This window comes from Microcebus murinus, unplaced genomic scaffold (genome assembly GCF_040939455.1).
Source record: "Microcebus murinus isolate Inina unplaced genomic scaffold, M.murinus_Inina_mat1.0 scaf028_hap2_Mmur4.0, whole genome shotgun sequence".
NCBI classification, from domain to species: domain Eukaryota; kingdom Metazoa; phylum Chordata; class Mammalia; order Primates; family Cheirogaleidae; genus Microcebus; species Microcebus murinus.
The window spans coordinates 97635-115472 of NW_027438974.1; the positions used below are offsets into that span (position 1 = coordinate 97635).

The 17838-nt window shown below is 59.7% G+C and overlaps 7 non-coding genes across 7 annotated transcripts; all 7 read left to right on the top strand.

Moving 5' to 3' along the window:
• Window positions 1-62: 62 nt before the first annotated feature.
• Window positions 63-181, top strand: LOC142868278 (5S ribosomal RNA). The gene has a single exon (XR_012917363.1). It is a non-coding gene; the product is annotated as a 5S ribosomal RNA (ribosomal RNA).
• A 2499-nt stretch (window positions 182-2680) lies between these two features.
• LOC142868279 (5S ribosomal RNA) lies at window positions 2681-2799 on the top strand. Its single transcript, XR_012917364.1, has one exon. It is a non-coding gene; the product is annotated as a 5S ribosomal RNA (ribosomal RNA).
• A 2498-nt stretch (window positions 2800-5297) lies between these two features.
• On the top strand, window positions 5298-5416 carry LOC142868280 (5S ribosomal RNA). The gene has a single exon (XR_012917365.1). It is a non-coding gene; the product is annotated as a 5S ribosomal RNA (ribosomal RNA).
• Window positions 5417-7917: 2501 nt separating this feature from the next.
• Window positions 7918-8036, top strand: LOC142868282 (5S ribosomal RNA). The gene has a single exon (XR_012917367.1). It is a non-coding gene; the product is annotated as a 5S ribosomal RNA (ribosomal RNA).
• Window positions 8037-10534: 2498 nt separating this feature from the next.
• LOC142868283 (5S ribosomal RNA) lies at window positions 10535-10653 on the top strand. Its single transcript, XR_012917368.1, has one exon. It is a non-coding gene; the product is annotated as a 5S ribosomal RNA (ribosomal RNA).
• A 2500-nt stretch (window positions 10654-13153) lies between these two features.
• Window positions 13154-13272, top strand: LOC142868284 (5S ribosomal RNA). The gene has a single exon (XR_012917369.1). It is a non-coding gene; the product is annotated as a 5S ribosomal RNA (ribosomal RNA).
• A 2497-nt stretch (window positions 13273-15769) lies between these two features.
• On the top strand, window positions 15770-15888 carry LOC142868285 (5S ribosomal RNA). Its single transcript, XR_012917370.1, has one exon. It is a non-coding gene; the product is annotated as a 5S ribosomal RNA (ribosomal RNA).
• Window positions 15889-17838: the final 1950 nt, after the last annotated feature.

The window sequence follows — 17838 nt, forward strand, 5'->3', positions numbered from 1 at the left end:
AGGAGGCGTGGGGAAGCGCAGAGACGCTCGGCTTCTTGAGCGGGGCAGGCGCGCCCTCCGCTGTCTACGGCCACACCACCCTGAACGCGCCCGATCTCGTCTGATCTCGGAAGCTAAGCAGGGTCGGGCCTGGTTAGTACTTGGATGGGAGACCGCCTGGGAATACCGGGTGCCGTAGGCTTCTTTTTTTTTGCCTCTTGTTCTGTCCCCATTCGGAGAGCGCGGCGGCAGTCGGGGGGGGGGGTGTCACCCCCACCCTCAGCGCCCGCCCGCGGTGCCTGGCGCCCCAGCCCGCTCCGTGGGGCCTCCTCTTGCCCCAAGCCGCAGCACCGCCGCCACGCGGCAGCAGGCGTGGCACCTGGACTGTCGGGTCTCAGACCAAGGGTCTGGTCTGTGGGAACCGACACGCTGGAGGAAACCTTGAGAGTCTGAGAGGGGAGGGAGTTGCAGAAGAAGGCCGGGATGTCATTTTGAGGGAGTTGTGACCAGAACTCGTCCCGTTGATTTTGGCGTTCTATGGGCTACACGTAGGAATCTTTGGTGGTGGCACCGGATGTTGGGGGATGCACAGTCACACCCAGACGTGCTCGACAGGCCTCCTTTTACTTTTCTTTTCGGAGTCATTTTTTTTTTTTTTAAAATGCCTCTTGGCCGGGCGTGCTGGCTCACACCTGTAATCCTAGCACTCTGGGAGGCCGAGGTGGGCGGATTGCTCGAGGTCGAGTTCGAAACCAGCCTGAGCAAGAGCGAGACCCCATCTCTACTATAAATAGAAAGAAATTAATTGGCCAACTAATAGATATAGAAAAAAATTAGCCGGGCATGGTGGCGCATGCCTGTAGTCCCAGCTACTTGGGAGGCTGAGGCAGCAGGATTGCTTGAGCCCAGGAGATTGAGGTTGCTGTGATCTAGGCTGACGCCATGGCACTCACTCTAGCCAGGGCAACAAAGGGAGACTCTGTCTCCAAAAAAAAAAAAAAAAAAAAAAACATGCCTCTTACCTCGATTATTGCATTTTCTTTTCTCTCTCTTTTCAAGCAGATTATGGGAGTACAAGTGTTAGGGTTCCATGTATTGCCCGTGCCCCCCTCCCCCCTGTTGTCTTCTTCATTTATCTCTCATGCTTTAGCAGCGTATGGTGGGGGTCCCAATGTTAAGGTCAGGTACATTGCCCTCTCCCCGCCTCCCCCCTCTGGTCAGAGCTTCAAGTGCGCCCATCCCCCAGTCGGTGCGCACCCACCCCATTCCTAATGGGTGTGGATGCCCATCCCCTCCCCCCACCCGCCCGACCCCCACCCGATGAAGGTGATTCCTCTACGTCCACTCAGGTGTCCATGGGTTCCTACCAATTTGCCGGTGAGCACGCGCACGTGGTGCTCCTGTGTCCATTCTTGGGATACTTGGCTTACTGGAACGGGTTCCAGCTCCGGCCAGGAGAACACGGGAGGTGCCCTCTCACCGCCGTTTCTCACAGCCGAATAGCACTCCGTGGTGTCCACGCGCCACATTTTATTAATCCACTCGTGGATCGATGGGCACTCGGGTCGCTTCCACATCTTTGCAATTGTGAATTGTGCCGCCACAGACACCGGAGCGCAGGTGTCTTCTGCGTAGGCTGCGGGCCTGGCTCTTCTGAATGCCGCTAGCTCGCGACCCACGGGTGAATCTGGTCAGGGAACTTGCCCTAAGGAGCAGACTCTGATCCGGGCGGGCTACCGGTGTCTCTGTTTGCTCGTTTCTTTCTTCCGTTTCGGGAAAGGCTTCCTTGCTGGGTGTGGAAATCTCCTATGCCTTTCCTCGCCTCTTCTGTCAGCTTTAAAATTCTCTTTCAGTTGCCACCCTCACAAACGTCTTAGGAACGTCTTTACGGTGCCTTCCTTAGTGAAATGACCCTCAATGAAGCTGGAACCAAATCTCTAATCGCCCAGTTTTAGCAAGTCCACACCCCAGGGTGGTTGGGGTCCAATCCGGCCCCGGCCAGGCCCAGGCCCCTTGGACTGGGCCACAGGAGGACACAGAGTAGGGTCCCGGCCCCCACGGTAGCGGTGCCGGCAGTTCTGCAACGGCTTGGGGGGTTTCCAGAGGTAGGAGATGGAGGGGACTGATTTCTCCAGCGCCCCCCAAAACACCCCACCCATGGCACACATCCCGAGAGACGCCCCTACACTCGCTCCCCTCCCCTATGCGCTGTGCCCCAGCCCTGGTCCGGGGCGGATAGGCGGCAGCCCACACGCAGGGCGGGGGCGCAGCTGAAAGGGGTTGTGCTGGAGGGCGGCCCCTGGGGCCAAAGGCGACCGCCCGCGCATGCGCAGTCAGCAGCGGCGCACTGGGGTTGGGGGCGGGTAGGTGAGGGAGGCGAGGCCAGGAGAGGGGGGCGGCTGGAGGTCTCCACCTTGGCGGGTCCAGCCGTGGAGGCTGGAGGCGCATCTGGTGTGTGTGTGTGTGAGTGTGTGTGTGTGTGTGTGTGTGTTGTGTGTGTGTGAAGACAGCCCCCCACCCCGCCGAGCCCACCACGCCCCGCACCCCAGTCCCGTGGAGACCTCGGGACCCGGCCAGCGAACTCAACAAGCCCGGCCCGGCCCCGAGTGGGTCAGCGCCGGCGCGGGGCCTGGGGCGGGAGGAGGCGCGGGGAAGCGCAGAGACGCTCGGCTTCTTGAGCGGGGCTGGGGCGCCCTCCGCTGTCTACGGCCACACCACCCTGAACGCGCCCGATCTCGTCTGATCTCGGAAGCTAAGCAGGGTCGGGCCTGGTTAGTACTTGGATGGGAGACCGCCTGGGAATACCGGGTGCCGTAGGCTTTTTTTTTTTTTGCCTCTTGTTCTGTCCCCATTCGGAGAGCGCGGCGGCAGTCGGGGGGGGGTGTCACCCCCACCCTCAGCGCCCGCCGCGGTGCCTGGCGCCCCAGCCCGCTCCGTGGGGCCTCCTCTTGCCCCAAGCCGCAGCACCGCCGCCACGCGGCAGCAGGCGTGGCACCTGGACTGTCGGGTCTCAGACCAAGGGTCTGGTCTGTGGGAACCGACACGCTGGAGGAAACCTTGAGAGTCTGAGAGGGGAGGGAGTTGCAGAAGAAGGCCGGGATGTCATTTTGAGGGAGTTGTGACCAGAACTCGTCCCGTTGATTTTGGCGTTCTATGGGCTACACGTAGGAATCTTTGGTGGTGGCACCGGATGTTGGGGGATGCACAGTCACACCCAGACGTGCTCGACAGGCCTCCTTTTACTTTTCTTTTCGGAGTCATTTTTTTTTTTTTTAAAATGCCTCTTGGCCGGGCGTGCTGGCTCACACCTGTAATCCTAGCACTCTGGGAGGCCGAGGTGGGCGGATTGCTCGAGGTCAGGAGTTCGAAACCAGCCTGAGCAAGAGCGAGACCCCATCTCTACTATAAATAGAAAGAAATTAATTGGCCAACTAATAGATATAGAAAAAAATTAGCCGGGCATGGTGGCGCATGCCTGTAGTCCCAGCTACTTGGGAGGCTGAGGCAGCAGGATTGCTTGAGCCCAGGAGATTGAGGTTGCTGTGAGCTAGGCTGACGCCATGGCACTCACTCTAGCCAGGGCAACAAAGGGAGACTCTGTCTCCAAAAAAAAAAAAAAAAAAAAAAAACATGCCTCTTACCTCGATTATTGCATTTTCTTTTCTCTCTCTTTTCAAGCAGATTATGGGAGTACAAGTGTTAGGGTTCCATGTATTGCCCGTGCCCCCCTCCCCCCTGTTGTCTTCTTCATTTATCTCTCATGCTTTAGCAGCGTATGGTGGGGGTCCCAATGTTAAGGTCAGGTACATTGCCCTCTCCCCGCCTCCCCCCTCTGGTCAGAGCTTCAAGTGCGCCCATCCCCCAGTCGGTGCGCACCCACCCCATTCCTAATGGGTGTGGATGCCCATCCCCTCCCCCCACCCGCCCGACCCCCACCCGATGAAGGTGATTCCTCTACGTCCACTCAGGTGTCCATGGGTTCCTACCAATTTGCCGGTGAGCACGCGCACGTGGTGCTCCTGTGTCCATTCTTGGGATACTTGGCTTACTGGAACGGGTTCCAGCTCCGGCCAGGAGAACACGGGAGGTGCCCTCTCACCGCCGTTTCTCACAGCCGAATAGCACTCCGTGGTGTCCACGCGCCACATTTTATTAATCCACTCGTGGATCGATGGGCACTCGGGTCGCTTCCACATCTTTGCAATTGTGAATTGTGCCGCCACAGACACCGGAGCGCAGGTGTCTTCTGCGTAGGCTGCGGGCCTGGCTCTTCTGAATGCCGCTAGCTCGCGACCCACGGGTGAATCTGGTCAGGGAACTTGCCCTAAGGAGCAGACTCTGATCCGGGCGGGCTACCGGTGTCTCTGTTTGCTCGTTTCTTTCTTCCGTTTCGGGAAAGGCTTCCTTGCTGGGTGTGGAAATCTCCTATGCCTTTCCTCGCCTCTTCTGTCAGCTTTAAAATTCTCTTTCAGTTGCCACCCTCACAAACGTCTTAGGAACGTCTTTACGGTGCCTTCCTTAGTGAAATGACCCTCAATGAAGCTGGAACCAAATCTCTAATCGCCCAGTTTTAGCAAGTCCACACCCCAGGGTGGTTGGGGTCCAATCCGGCCCCGGCCAGGCCCAGGCCCCTTGGACTGGGCCACAGGAGGACACAGAGTAGGGTCCCGGCCCCCACGGTAGCGGTGCCGGCAGTTCTGCAACGGCTTGGGGGGTTTCCAGAGGTAGGAGATGGAGGGGACTGATTTCTCCAGCGCCCCCCAAAACACCCCACCCATGGCACACATCCCGAGAGACGCCCCTACACTCGCTCCCCTCCCCTATGCGCTGTGCCCCAGCCCTGGTCCGGGGCGGATAGGCGGCAGCCCACACGCAGGGCGGGGGCGCAGCTGAAAGGGGTTGTGCTGGAGGGCGGCCCCTGGGGCCAAAGGCGACCGCCCGCGCATGCGCAGTCAGCAGCGGCGCACTGGGGTTGGGGGCGGGTAGGTGAGGGAGGCGAGGCCAGGAGAGGGGGGCGGCTGGAGGTCTCCACCTTGGCGGGTCCAGCCGTGGAGGCTGGAGGCGCATCTGGTGTGTGTGTGTGTGAGTGTGTGTGTGTGTGTGTGTGTTGTGTGTGTGTGAAGACAGCCCCCCACCCCGCCGAGCCCACCACGCCCCGCACCCCAGTCCCGTGGAGACCTCGGGACCCGGCCAGCGAACTCAACAAGCCCGGCCCGGCCCCGAGTGGGTCAGCGCCGGCGCGGGGCCTGGGGCGGGAGGAGGCGCGGGGAAGCGCAGAGACGCTCGGCTTCTTGAGCGGGGCAGGCGCGCCCTCCGCTGTCTACGGCCACACCACCCTGAACGCGCCCGATCTCGTCTGATCTCGGAAGCTAAGCAGGGTCGGGCCTGGTTAGTACTTGGATGGGAGACCGCCTGGGAATACCGGGTGCCGTAGGCTTCTTTTTTTTTGCCTCTTGTTCTGTCCCCATTCGGAGAGCGCGGCGGCAGTCGGGGGGGGGGGGTGTCACCCCCACCCTCAGCGCCCGCCCGCGGTGCCTGGCGCCCCAGCCCGCTCCGTGGGGCCTCCTCTTGCCCCAAGCCGCAGCACCGCCGCCACGCGGCAGCAGGCGTGGCACCTGGACTGTCGGGTCTCAGACCAAGGGTCTGGTCTGTGGGAACCGACACGCTGGAGGAAACCTTGAGAGTCTGAGAGGGGAGGGAGTTGCAGAAGAAGGCCGGGATGTCATTTTGAGGGAGTTGTGACCAGAACTCGTCCCGTTGATTTTGGCGTTCTATGGGCTACACGTAGGAATCTTTGGTGGTGGCACCGGATGTTGGGGGATGCACAGTCACACCCAGACGTGCTCGACAGGCCTCCTTTTACTTTTCTTTTCGGAGTCATTTTTTTTTTTTTTAAAATGCCTCTTGGCCGGGCGTGCTGGCTCACACCTGTAATCCTAGCACTCTGGGAGGCCGAGGTGGGCGGATTGCTCGAGGTCAGGAGTTCGAAACCAGCCTGAGCAAGAGCGAGACCCCATCTCTACTATAAATAGAAAGAAATTAATTGGCCAACTAATAGATATAGAAAAAAATTAGCCGGGCATGGTGGCGCATGCCTGTAGTCCCAGCTACTTGGGAGGCTGAGGCAGCAGGATTGCTTGAGCCCAGGAGATTGAGGTTGCTGTGATCTAGGCTGACGCCATGGCACTCACTCTAGCCAGGGCAACAAAGGGAGACTCTGTCTCCAAAAAAAAAAAAAAAAAAAAAAAACATGCCTCTTACCTCGATTATTGCATTTTCTTTTCTCTCTCTTTTCAAGCCGATTATGGGAGTACAAGTGTTAGGGTTCCATGTATTGCCCGTGCCCCCCTCCCCCCTGTTGTCTTCTTCATTTATCTCTCATGCTTTAGCAGCGTATGGTGGGGGTCCCAATGTTAAGGTCAGGTACATTGCCCTCTCCCCGCCTCCCCCCTCTGGTCAGAGCTTCAAGTGCGCCCATCCCCCAGTCGGTGCGCACCCACCCCATTCCTAATGGGTGTGGATGCCCATCCCCTCCCCCCACCCGCCCGACCCCCACCCGATGAAGGTGATTCCTCTACGTCCACTCAGGTGTCCATGGGTTCCTACCAATTTGCCGGTGAGCACGCGCACGTGGTGCTCCTGTGTCCATTCTTGGGATACTTGGCTTACTGGAACGGGTTCCAGCTCCGGCCAGGAGAACACGGGAGGTGCCCTCTCACCGCCGTTTCTCACAGCCGAATAGCACTCCGTGGTGTCCACGCGCCACATTTTATTAATCCACTCGTGGATCGATGGGCACTCGGGTCGCTTCCACATCTTTGCAATTGTGAATTGTGCCGCCACAGACACCCGAGCGCAGGTGTCTTCTGCGTAGGCTGCGGGCCTGGCTCTTCTGAATGCCGCTAGCTCGCGACCCACGGGTGAATCTGGTCAGGGAACTTGCCCTAAGGAGCAGACTCTGATCCGGGCGGGCTACCGGTGTCTCTGTTTGCTCGTTTCTTTCTTCCGTTTCGGGAAAGGCTTCCTTGCTGGGTGTGGAAATCTCCTATGCCTTTCCTCGCCTCTTCTGTCAGCTTTAAAATTCTCTTTCAGTTGCCACCCTCACAAACGTCTTAGGAACGTCTTTACGGTGCCTTCCTTAGTGAAATGACCCTCAATGAAGCTGGAACCAAATCTCTAATCGCCCAGTTTTAGCAAGTCCACACCCCAGGGTGGTTGGGGTCCAATCCGGCCCCGGCCAGGCCCAGGCCCCTTGGACTGGGCCACAGGAGGACACAGAGTAGGGTCCCGGCCCCCACGGTAGCGGTGCCGGCAGTTCTGCAACGGCTTGGGGGGTTTCCAGAGGTAGGAGATGGAGGGGACTGATTTCTCCAGCGCCCCCCAAAACACCCCACCCATGGCACACATCCCGAGAGACGCCCCTACACTCGCTCCCCTCCCCTATGCGCTGTGCCCCAGCCCTGGTCCGGGGCGGATAGGCGGCAGCCCACACGCAGGGCGGGGGCGCAGCTGAAAGGGGTTGTGCTGGAGGGCGGCCCCTGGGGCCAAAGGCGACCGCCCGCGCATGCGCAGTCAGCAGCGGCGCACTGGGGTTGGGGGCGGGTAGGTGAGGGAGGCGAGGCCAGGAGAGGGGGGCGGCTGGAGGTCTCCACCTTGGCGGGTCCAGCCGTGGAGGCTGGAGGCGCATCTGGTGTGTGTGTGTGTGAGTGTGTGTGTGTGTGTGTGTGTTGTGTGTGTGTGAAGACAGCCCCCCACCCCGCCGAGCCCACCACGCCCCGCACCCCAGTCCCGTGGAGACCTCGGGACCCGGCCAGCGAACTCAACAAGCCCGGCCCGGCCCCGAGTGGGTCAGCGCCGGCGCGGGGCCTGGGGCGGGAGGAGGCGCGGGGAAGCGCAGAGACGCTCGGCTTCTTGAGCGGGGCTGGGGCGCCCTCCGCTGTCTACGGCCACACCACCCTGAACGCGCCCGATCTCGTCTGATCTCGGAAGCTAAGCAGGGTCGGGCCTGGTTAGTACTTGGATGGGAGACCGCCTGGGAATACCGGGTGCCGTAGGCTTCTTTTTTTTTGCCTCTTGTTCTGTCCCCATTCGGAGAGCGCGGCGGCAGTCGGGGGGGGGGGTGTCACCCCCACCCTCAGCGCCCGCCCGCGGTGCCTGGCGCCCCAGCCCGCTCCGTGGGGCCTCCTCTTGCCCCAAGCCGCAGCACCGCCGCCACGCGGCAGCAGGCGTGGCACCTGGACTGTCGGGTCTCAGACCAAGGGTCTGGTCTGTGGGAACCGACACGCTGGAGGAAACCTTGAGAGTCTGAGAGGGGAGGGAGTTGCAGAAGAAGGCCGGGATGTCATTTTGAGGGAGTTGTGACCAGAACTCGTCCCGTTGATTTTGGCGTTCTATGGGCTACACGTAGGAATCTTTGGTGGTGGCACCGGATGTTGGGGGATGCACAGTCACACCCAGACGTGCTCGACAGGCCTCCTTTTACTTTTCTTTTCGGAGTCATTTTTTTTTTTTTTAAAATGCCTCTTGGCCGGGCGTGCTGGCTCACACCTGTAATCCTAGCACTCTGGGAGGCCGAGGTGGGCGGATTGCTCGAGGTCAGGAGTTCGAAACCAGCCTGAGCAAGAGCGAGACCCCATCTCTACTATAAATAGAAAGAAATTAATTGGCCAACTAATAGATATAGAAAAAAATTAGCCGGGCATGGTGGCGCATGCCTGTAGTCCCAGCTACTTGGGAGGCTGAGGCAGCAGGATTGCTTGAGCCCAGGAGATTGAGGTTGCTGTGAGCTAGGCTGACGCCATGGCACTCACTCTAGCCAGGGCAACAAAGGGAGACTCTGTCTCCAAAAAAAAAAAAAAAAAAAAAACATGCCTCTTACCTCGATTATTGCATTTTCTTTTCTCTCTCTTTTCAAGCAGATTATGGGAGTACAAGTGTTAGGGTTCCATGTATTGCCCGTGCCCCCCTCCCCCCTGTTGTCTTCTTCATTTATCTCTCATGCTTTAGCAGCGTATGGTGGGGGTCCCAATGTTAAGGTCAGGTACATTGCCCTCTCCCCGCCTCCCCCCTCTGGTCAGAGCTTCAAGTGCGCCCATCCCCCAGTCGGTGCGCACCCACCCCATTCCTAATGGGTGTGGATGCCCATCCCCTCCCCCCACCCGCCCGACCCCCACCCGATGAAGGTGATTCCTCTACGTCCACTCAGGTGTCCATGGGTTCCTACCAATTTGCCGGTGAGCACGCGCACGTGGTGCTCCTGTGTCCATTCTTGGGATACTTGGCTTACTGGAACGGGTTCCAGCTCCGGCCAGGAGAACACGGGAGGTGCCCTCTCACCGCCGTTTCTCACAGCCGAATAGCACTCCGTGGTGTACACGCGCCACATTTTATTAATCCACTCGTGGATCGATGGGCACTCGGGTCGCTTCCACATCTTTGCAATTGTGAATTGTGCCGCCACAGACACCCGAGCGCAGGTGTCTTCTGCGTAGGCTGCGGGCCTGGCTCTTCTGAATGCCGCTAGCTCGCGACCCACGGGTGAATCTGGTCAGGGAACTTGCCCTAAGGAGCAGACTCTGATCCGGGCGGGCTACCGGTGTCTCTGTTTGCTCGTTTCTTTCTTCCGTTTCGGGAAAGGCTTCCTTGCTGGGTGTGGAAATCTCCTATGCCTTTCCTCGCCTCTTCTGTCAGCTTTAAAATTCTCTTTCAGTTGCCACCCTCACAAACGTCTTAGGAACGTCTTTACGGTGCCTTCCTTAGTGAAATGACCCTCAATGAAGCTGGAACCAAATCTCTAATCGCCCAGTTTTAGCAAGTCCACACCCCAGGGTGGTTGGGGTCCAATCCGGCCCCGGCCAGGCCCAGGCCCCTTGGACTGGGCCACAGGAGGACACAGAGTAGGGTCCCGGCCCCCACGGTAGCGGTGCCGGCAGTTCTGCAACGGCTTGGGGGGTTTCCAGAGGTAGGAGATGGAGGGGACTGATTTCTCCAGCGCCCCCCAAAACACCCCACCCATGGCACACATCCCGAGAGACGCCCCTACACTCGCTCCCCTCCCCTATGCGCTGTGCCCCAGCCCTGGTCCGGGGCGGATAGGCGGCAGCCCACACGCAGGGCGGGGGCGCAGCTGAAAGGGGTTGTGCTGGAGGGCGGCCCCTGGGGCCAAAGGCGACCGCCCGCGCATGCGCAGTCAGCAGCGGTGCACTGGGGTTGGGGGCGGGTAGGTGAGGGAGGCGAGGCCAGGAGAGGGGGGCGGCTGGAGGTCTCCACCTTGGCGGGTCCAGCCGTGGAGGCTGGAGGCGCATCTGGTGTGTGTGTGTGTGAGTGTGTGTGTGTGTGTGTGTGTTGTGTGTGTGTGAAGACAGCCCCCCACCCCGCCGAGCCCACCACGCCCCGCACCCCAGTCCCGTGGAGACCTCGGGACCCGGCCAGCGAACTCAACAAGCCCGGCCCGGCCCCGAGTGGGTCAGCGCCGGCGCGGGGCCTGGGGCGGGAGGAGGCGCGGGGAAGCGCAGAGACGCTCGGCTTCTTGAGCGGGGCTGGGGCGCCCTCCGCTGTCTACGGCCACACCACCCTGAACGCGCCCGATCTCGTCTGATCTCGGAAGCTAAGCAGGGTCGGGCCTGGTTAGTACTTGGATGGGAGACCGCCTGGGAATACCGGGTGCCGTAGGCTTTTTTTTTTTTTTGCCTCTTGTTCTGTCCCCATTCGGAGAGCGCGGCGGCAGTCGGGGGGGGGGTGTCACCCCCACCCTCAGTGCCCGCCGCGGTGCCTGGCGCCCCAGCCCGCTCCGTGGGGCCTCCTCTTGCCCCAAGCCGCAGCACCGCCGCCACGCGGCAGCAGGCGTGGCACCTGGACTGTCGGGTCTCAGACCAAGGGTCTGGTCTGTGGGAACCGACACGCTGGAGGAAACCTTGAGAGTCTGAGAGGGGAGGGAGTTGCAGAAGAAGGCCGGGATGTCATTTTGAGGGAGTTGTGACCAGAACTCGTCCCGTTGATTTTGGCGTTCTATGGGCTACACGTAGGAATCTTTGGTGGTGGCACCGGATGTTGGGGGATGCACAGTCACACCCAGACGTGCTCGACAGGCCTCCTTTTACTTTTCTTTTCGGAGTCATTTTTTTTTTTTTTAAAATGCCTCTTGGCCGGGCGTGCTGGCTCACACCTGTAATCCTAGCACTCTGGGAGGCCGAGGTGGGCGGATTGCTCGAGGTCAGGAGTTCGAAACCAGCCTGAGCAAGAGCGAGACCCCATCTCTACTATAAATAGAAAGAAATTAATTGGCCAACTAATAGATATAGAAAAAAATTAGCCGGGCATGGTGGCGCATGCCTGTAGTCCCAGCTACTTGGGAGGCTGAGGCAGCAGGATTGCTTGAGCCCAGGAGATTGAGGTTGCTGTGATCTAGGCTGACGCCATGGCACTCACTCTAGCCAGGGCAACAAAGGGAGACTCTGTCTCCAAAAAAAAAAAAAAAAAAAAAACATGCCTCTTACCTCGATTATTGCATTTTCTTTTCTCTCTCTTTTCAAGCAGATTATGGGAGTACAAGTGTTAGGGTTCCATGTATTGCCCGTGCCCCCCTCCCCCCTGTTGTCTTCTTCATTTATCTCTCATGCTTTAGCAGCGTATGGTGGGGGTCCCAATGTTAAGGTCAGGTACATTGCCCTCTCCCCGCCTCCCCCCTCTGGTCAGAGCTTCAAGTGCGCCCATCCCCCAGTCGGTGCGCACCCACCCCATTCCTAATGGGTGTGGATGCCCATCCCCTCCCCCCACCCGCCCGACCCCCACCCGATGAAGGTGATTCCTCTACGTCCACTCAGGTGTCCATGGGTTCCTACCAATTTGCCGGTGAGCACGCGCACGTGGTGCTCCTGTGTCCATTCTTGGGATACTTGGCTTACTGGAACGGGTTCCAGCTCCGGCCAGGAGAACACGGGAGGTGCCCTCTCACCGCCGTTTCTCACAGCCGAATAGCACTCCGTGGTGTCCACGCGCCACATTTTATTAATCCACTCGTGGATCGATGGGCACTCGGGTCGCTTCCACATCTTTGCAATTGTGAATTGTGCCGCCACAGACACCGGAGCGCAGGTGTCTTCTGCGTAGGCTGCGGGCCTGGCTCTTCTGAATGCCGCTAGCTCGCGACCCACGGGTGAATCTGGTCAGGGAACTTGCCCTAAGGAGCAGACTCTGATCCGGGCGGGCTACCGGTGTCTCTGTTTGCTCGTTTCTTTCTTCCGTTTCGGGAAAGGCTTCCTTGCTGGGTGTGGAAATCTCCTATGCCTTTCCTCGCCTCTTCTGTCAGCTTTAAAATTCTCTTTCAGTTGCCACCCTCACAAACGTCTTAGGAACGTCTTTACGGTGCCTTCCTTAGTGAAATGACCCTCAATGAAGCTGGAACCAAATCTCTAATCGCCCAGTTTTAGCAAGTCCACACCCCAGGGTGGTTGGGGTCCAATCCGGCCCCGGCCAGGCCCAGGCCCCTTGGACTGGGCCACAGGAGGACACAGAGTAGGGTCCCGGCCCCCACGGTAGCGGTGCCGGCAGTTCTGCAACGGCTTGGGGGGTTTCCAGAGGTAGGAGATGGAGGGGACTGATTTCTCCAGCGCCCCCCAAAACACCCCACCCATGGCACACATCCCGAGAGACGCCCCTACACTCGCTCCCCTCCCCTATGCGCTGTGCCCCAGCCCTGGTCCGGGGCGGATAGGCGGCAGCCCACACGCAGGGCGGGGGCGCAGCTGAAAGGGGTTGTGCTGGAGGGCGGCCCCTGGGGCCAAAGGCGACCGCCCGCGCATGCGCAGTCAGCAGCGGCGCACTGGGGTTGGGGGCGGGTAGGTGAGGGAGGCGAGGCCAGGAGAGGGGGGCGGCTGGAGGTCTCCACCTTGGCGGGTCCAGCCGTGGAGGCTGGAGGCGCATCTGGTGTGTGTGTGTGTGAGTGTGTGTGTGTGTGTGTGTGTGTTGTGTGTGTGTGAAGACAGCCCCCCACCCCGCCGAGCCCACCACGCCCCGCACCCCAGTCCCGTGGAGACCTCGGGACCCGGCCAGCGAACTCAACAAGCCCGGCCCGGCCCCGAGTGGGTCAGCGCCGGCGCGGGGCCTGGGGCGGGAGGAGGCGCGGGGAAGCGCAGAGACGCTCGGCTTCTTGAGCGGGGCTGGGGCGCCCTCCGCTGTCTACGGCCACACCACCCTGAACGCGCCCGATCTCGTCTGATCTCGGAAGCTAAGCAGGGTCGGGCCTGGTTAGTACTTGGATGGGAGACCGCCTGGGAATACCGGGTGCCGTAGGCTTTTTTTTTTTTTGCCTCTTGTTCTGTCCCCATTCGGAGAGCGCGGCGGCAGTCGGGGGGGGGTGTCACCCCCACCCTCAGCGCCCGCCGCGGTGCCTGGCGCCCCAGCCCGCTCCGTGGGGCCTCCTCTTGCCCCAAGCCGCAGCACCGCCGCCACGCGGCAGCAGGCGTGGCACCTGGACTGTCGGGTCTCAGACCAAGGGTCTGGTCTGTGGGAACCGACACGCTGGAGGAAACCTTGAGAGTCTGAGAGGGGAGGGAGTTGCAGAAGAAGGCCGGGATGTCATTTTGAGGGAGTTGTGACCAGAACTCGTCCCGTTGATTTTGGCGTTCTATGGGCTACACGTAGGAATCTTTGGTGGTGGCACCGGATGTTGGGGGATGCACAGTCACACCCAGACGTGCTCGACAGGCCTCCTTTTACTTTTCTTTTCGGAGTCATTTTTTTTTTTTTTAAAATGCCTCTTGGCCGGGCGTGCTGGCTCACACCTGTAATCCTAGCACTCTGGGAGGCCGAGGTGGGCGGATTGCTCGAGGTCAGGAGTTCGAAACCAGCCTGAGCAAGAGCGAGACCCCATCTCTACTATAAATAGAAAGAAATTAATTGGCCAACTAATAGATATAGAAAAAAATTAGCCGGGCATGGTGGCGCATGCCTGTAGTCCCAGCTACTTGGGAGGCTGAGGCAGCAGGATTGCTTGAGCCCAGGAGATTGAGGTTGCTGTGAGCTAGGCTGACGCCATGGCACTCACTCTAGCCAGGGCAACAAAGGGAGACTCTGTCTCCAAAAAAAAAAAAAAAAAAAAAAACATGCCTCTTACCTCGATTATTGCATTTTCTTTTCTCTCTCTTTTCAAGCAGATTATGGGAGTACAAGTGTTAGGGTTCCATGTATTGCCCGTGCCCCCCTCCCCCCTGTTGTCTTCTTCATTTATCTCTCATGCTTTAGCAGCGTATGGTGGGGGTCCCAATGTTAAGGTCAGGTACATTGCCCTCTCCCCGCCTCCCCCCTCTGGTCAGAGCTTCAAGTGCGCCCATCCCCCAGTCGGTGCGCACCCACCCCATTCCTAATGGGTGTGGATGCCCATCCCCTCCCCCCACCCGCCCGACCCCCACCCGATGAAGGTGATTCCTCTACGTCCACTCAGGTGTCCATGGGTTCCTACCAATTTGCCGGTGAGCACGCGCACGTGGTGCTCCTGTGTCCATTCTTGGGATACTTGGCTTACTGGAACGGGTTCCAGCTCCGGCCAGGAGAACACGGGAGGTGCCCTCTCACCGCCGTTTCTCACAGCCGAATAGCACTCCGTGGTGTCCACGCGCCACATTTTATTAATCCACTCGTGGATCGATGGGCACTCGGGTCGCTTCCACATCTTTGCAATTGTGAATTGTGCCGCCACAGACACCGGAGCGCAGGTGTCTTCTGCGTAGGCTGCGGGCCTGGCTCTTCTGAATGCCGCTAGCTCGCGACCCACGGGTGAATCTGGTCAGGGAACTTGCCCTAAGGAGCAGACTCTGATCCGGGCGGGCTACCGGTGTCTCTGTTTGCTCGTTTCTTTCTTCCGTTTCGGGAAAGGCTTCCTTGCTGGGTGTGGAAATCTCCTATGCCTTTCCTCGCCTCTTCTGTCAGCTTTAAAATTCTCTTTCAGTTGCCACCCTCACAAACGTCTTAGGAACGTCTTTACGGTGCCTTCCTTAGTGAAATGACCCTCAATGAAGCTGGAACCAAATCTCTAATCGCCCAGTTTTAGCAAGTCCACACCCCAGGGTGGTTGGGGTCCAATCCGGCCCCGGCCAGGCCCAGGCCCCTTGGACTGGGCCACAGGAGGACACAGAGTAGGGTCCCGGCCCCCACGGTAGCGGTGCCGGCAGTTCTGCAACGGCTTGGGGGGTTTCCAGAGGTAGGAGATGGAGGGGACTGATTTCTCCAGCGCCCCCCAAAACACCCCACCCATGGCACACATCCCGAGAGACGCCCCTACACTCGCTCCCCTCCCCTATGCGCTGTGCCCCAGCCCTGGTCCGGGGCGGATAGGCGGCAGCCCACACGCAGGGCGGGGGCGCAGCTGAAAGGGGTTGTGCTGGAGGGCGGCCCCTGGGGCCAAAGGCGACCGCCCGCGCATGCGCAGTCAGCAGCGGCGCACTGGGGTTGGGGGCGGGTAGGTGAGGGAGGCGAGGCCAGGAGAGGGGGGCGGCTGGAGGTCTCCACCTTGGCGGGTCCAGCCGTGGAGGCTGGAGGCGCATCTGGTGTGTGTGTGTGTGAGTGTGTGTGTGTGTGTGTGTGTTGTGTGTGTGTGAAGACAGCCCCCCACCCCGCCGAGCCCACCACGCCCCGCACCCCAGTCCCGTGGAGACCTCGGGACCCGGCCAGCGAACTCAACAAGCCCGGCCCGGCCCCGAGTGGGTCAGCGCCGGCGCGGGGCCTGGGGCGGGAGGAGGCGCGGGGAAGCGCAGAGACGCTCGGCTTCTTGAGCGGGGCTGGGGCGCCCTCCGCTGTCTACGGCCACACCACCCTGAACGCGCCCGATCTCGTCTGATCTCGGAAGCTAAGCAGGGTCGGGCCTGGTTAGTACTTGGATGGGAGACCGCCTGGGAATACCGGGTGCCGTAGGCTTCTTTTTTTTTGCCTCTTGTTCTGTCCCCATTCGGAGAGCGCGGCGGCAGTCGGGGGGGGGGGGTGTCACCCCCACCCTCAGCGCCCGCCCGCGGTGCCTGGCGCCCCAGCCCGCTCCGTGGGGCCTCCTCTTGCCCCAAGCCGCAGCACCGCCGCCACGCGGCAGCAGGCGTGGCACCTGGACTGTCGGGTCTCAGACCAAGGGTCTGGTCTGTGGGAACCGACACGCTGGAGGAAACCTTGAGAGTCTGAGAGGGGAGGGAGTTGCAGAAGAAGGCCGGGATGTCATTTTGAGGGAGTTGTGACCAGAACTCGTCCCGTTGATTTTGGCGTTCTATGGGCTACACGTAGGAATCTTTGGTGGTGGCACCGGATGTTGGGGGATGCACAGTCACACCCAGACGTGCTCGACAGGCCTCCTTTTACTTTTCTTTTCGGAGTCATTTTTTTTTTTTTTAAAATGCCTCTTGGCCGGGCGTGCTGGCTCACACCTGTAATCCTAGCACTCTGGGAGGCCGAGGTGGGCGGATTGCTCGAGGTCAGGAGTTCGAAACCAGCCTGAGCAAGAGCGAGACCCCATCTCTACTATAAATAGAAAGAAATTAATTGGCCAACTAATAGATATAGAAAAAAATTAGCCGGGCATGGTGGCGCATGCCTGTAGTCCCAGCTACTTGGGAGGCTGAGGCAGCAGGATTGCTTGAGCCCAGGAGATTGAGGTTGCTGTGATCTAGGCTGACGCCATGGCACTCACTCTAGCCAGGGCAACAAAGGGAGACTCTGTCTCCAAAAAAAAAAAAAAAAAAAAAAAACATGCCTCTTACCTCGATTATTGCATTTTCTTTTCTCTCTCTTTTCAAGCAGATTATGGGAGTACAAGTGTTAGGGTTCCATGTATTGCCCGTGCCCCCCTCCCCCCTGTTGTCTTCTTCATTTATCTCTCATGCTTTAGCAGCGTATGGTGGGGGTCCCAATGTTAAGGTCAGGTACATTGCCCTCTCCCCGCCTCCCCCCTCTGGTCAGAGCTTCAAGTGCGCCCATCCCCCAGTCGGTGCGCACCCACCCCATTCCTAATGGGTGTGGATGCCCATCCCCTCCCCCCACCCGCCCGACCCCCACCCGATGAAGGTGATTCCTCTACGTCCACTCAGGTGTCCATGGGTTCCTACCAATTTGCCGGTGAGCACGCGCACGTGGTGCTCCTGTGTCCATTCTTGGGATACTTGGCTTACTGGAACGGGTTCCAGCTCCGGCCAGGAGAACACGGGAGGTGCCCTCTCACCGCCGTTTCTCACAGCCGAATAGCACTCCGTGGTGTCCACGCGCCACATTTTATTAATCCACTCGTGGATCGATGGGCACTCGGGTCGCTTCCACATCTTTGCAATTGTGAATTGTGCCGCCACAGACACCCGAGCGCAGGTGTCTTCTGCGTAGGCTGCGGGCCTGGCTCTTCTGAATGCCGCTAGCTCGCGACCCACGGGTGAATCTGGTCAGGGAACTTGCCCTAAGGAGCAGACTCTGATCCGGGCGGGCTACCGGTGTCTCTGTTTGCTCGTTTCTTTCTTCCGTTTCGGGAAAGGCTTCCTTGCTGGGTGTGGAAATCTCCTATGCCTTTCCTCGCCTCTTCTGTCAGCTTTAAAATTCTCTTTCAGTTGCCACCCTCACAAACGTCTTAGGAACGTCTTTACGGTGCCTTCCTTAGTGAAATGACCCTCAATGAAGCTGGAACCAAATCTCTAATCGCCCAGTTTTAGCAAGTCCACACCCCAGGGTGGTTGGGGTCCAATCCGGCCCCGGCCAGGCCCAGGCCCCTTGGACTGGGCCACAGGAGGACACAGAGTAGGGTCCCGGCCCCCACGGTAGCGGTGCCGGCAGTTCTGCAACGGCTTGGGGGGTTTCCAGAGGTAGGAGATGGAGGGGACTGATTTCTCCAGCGCCCCCCAAAAC